The following is a 2,528-nucleotide window of genomic DNA, read 5'->3' as shown; positions in this document are numbered from 1 at the left end:
GGAGTCTGGAAGGGAACAAGAGATGCAAACCTAGCACAACTTGAGTTTTGACTGAAAAATGAGCCAATTGCTAAGAAGTTCCACTGGTCAGAAACTTCAAAACCAGTAGGACACACGCAGCAAGCCCCCTTTCCTGACATCCTCATATATTATGAATCAATTTCACTTTTAGAGATTAATTCGATGACACCAAGGAGAGAAGAAAGTATCTAGAAGTTTTTGAGGTACCAGTGGAGGGACAGAAAGAAAATCAGCCAAGGATTTTGGGTCAATTTTGAGCAATTTGAAATTAGTGTGACTAAAATAAGGTGTGGGTACCACCTTGCAAAGTGTTTTTGGAGAAGAGAAGACGTCAAAAGGGCAGCGCTCAGTGTCTGTCCATGGGAATGGGCGAAAAGCAATTGGGAAGACCAAGAAGACAAAAGATGTCTCAAAGAGATTCTCGAGGGACTTTCCATGTTAAAAGAGCATCCGAGTTTCTGGCAAAAGAAAAATAAACGAACAGTAGTATCAGGATGAAAAGCTCTCTCTTTATCAGACAATATAAGCAAGAATTTAAAAGGTATAAATGACACAAGGGAACAAAACAGGAACACGTTCAAAATTCTCACCCCATGTTTTAGCTGATTTCAAGAAACAAACCAACAGGAATAAATGTGGGCTCCAAATACTCATGGAAAAATGAAATAATCAGAGGTAGGATTTAGACCGGAAAAGAACATTCCAGGATGCTGGCTTTTTGAAGGCACTGAAGAACAGAGTGAGAGACTAAAGCGGCAGTGAGATTAATCCAGGATTTAGAGGATTCTATCACTTATCTGTTATAAGGAAATAAAAACAACTCCAGGAGCCTTGAGACAATACGTATATTATTGAGTAATACACAGCGTAACAAGGTAGAAATCCACTTTATGACTAGTTTCTTAGAACAATATTAACTTCTACTTAGGAAATAAGAAAGAGAAGCCTGTTTTCCAGATATGCAATCTGCCATAAGTTTTGACTTAAATTAGTCAGTAAAAAGTATATACCATATGATTCTAAAACTTACTGAAGCTAACTAAAAAGCTTCAAAGTTGGAATGACTAAGGAGTTTCATTTTCCTTTGAACCTTGCAAAGCCTATCCTCTAAAAACAAAAAGGATCTGATCATAAAGTCTATAAAAAGTCAAGAGTATAAAAGTATAGAAATATGAAAGTGGATATAGTGATGGCAATTTTTATGGCTTCATACAAAGTGTAGAGAGGATCTCTGGTTTGCTTTCTCGAGGTAGTGTCCAAGGTTGGGAGGTCATCATCATATGTTATAAATGCTACGATGACACAAGAAGGTGAGCGGGGTGGGGGTGTTGTTATTGCATAATAATGCCTCCATCTTAATGGCTAATGACCTTTCTTTCCTGAAAAAAAATTGGGGGGAAATTTCCTATCTTGGTTTCCGCAAAGGAAAATGAAAACCCACTATCTACTTGCTTAGTTTTTTTAGTCTGAAGCATTCCGAGTGAATTGCTATTTGTCACCATAAATGGCCAATAAAATCCCCAAGTGTAACTGATTCCCCTTTTCATTAGATACATCCTTGAAATGGCCGGAGATCTGCAATATAATACACATTTTCTTTTCTAGACAGTAGCTCAATCAGAAATGTTTCTCTGACTTCAGTTTTCTTCTTTTTTTAAAACAATAAAATCCATTCAACCATTTGTTTTACGAATGCAAATATGCAAGATGGGAGACATCTATATATTTAAATATAGATATAATTGTATTTGCGGTGGATTACTATTTCTGATTTAGCTTCTCAAAATTTAGAACTTCCAGCGAAATCAAAATTAAACTAAATATTCAGAGCCATTAAACAAACATAAAACCAAAAACAAATTTAAGAAGTAGCAAATTCAAAGTTTATAAACAACTCTTCAGAGCATTTTTTTTTTTTTGCCTTCCATTAGGTATATTAGGGATAATGAAATGAGAGAGAGCGTTCTGACCACAATGAAAGGGTACAGCCAACAAATGTAGTACTTAAAATCTTGGTACAACTATGATAATGTCTATACTCAGTCATTAATTTAGACTAGTTCACATACATGACAGACTTTAAAGTACATGTGACTGATTCGCAAGGTCTCTTTGAACGACCATGGAATGCAGTTTTATGAGTGGACCTCCCTGCTTGCTAAAACTAAGAACCAAAATCAAAAATATAGGTGAAAAATGAAGCCATATGCCTTTCCGTTGTCCATCTTGTTTTCTTCATTCAGTTTTTAAAATCAAACTTAGCCAGAGCCCAACTTGACTCAAACTCCAAAAGCAGCGAGCAGCCTTTCATTGAGGCCAAGGAAGAGTTTACATTTGAAGGATGAATGTGCGAGAAAAGAATAGAAACACGTAAGAGGGGGTGGGGTGGGAGGGAAGAGGGGCAAAGTTAACGCAAAACATCCTTGGGACTAATCTTTCTCTAGAAAAATCCTTAACCCTCACAATGCTACAAGCCTTTGAAGACTGTCAAAGTCAGTAACATAAGC

Source organism: Suncus etruscus, chromosome 1 (assembly GCF_024139225.1).
Source record: "Suncus etruscus isolate mSunEtr1 chromosome 1, mSunEtr1.pri.cur, whole genome shotgun sequence".
Taxonomy (NCBI): domain Eukaryota; kingdom Metazoa; phylum Chordata; class Mammalia; order Eulipotyphla; family Soricidae; genus Suncus; species Suncus etruscus.
Note: the sequence above shows the minus strand (reverse complement) of the source record.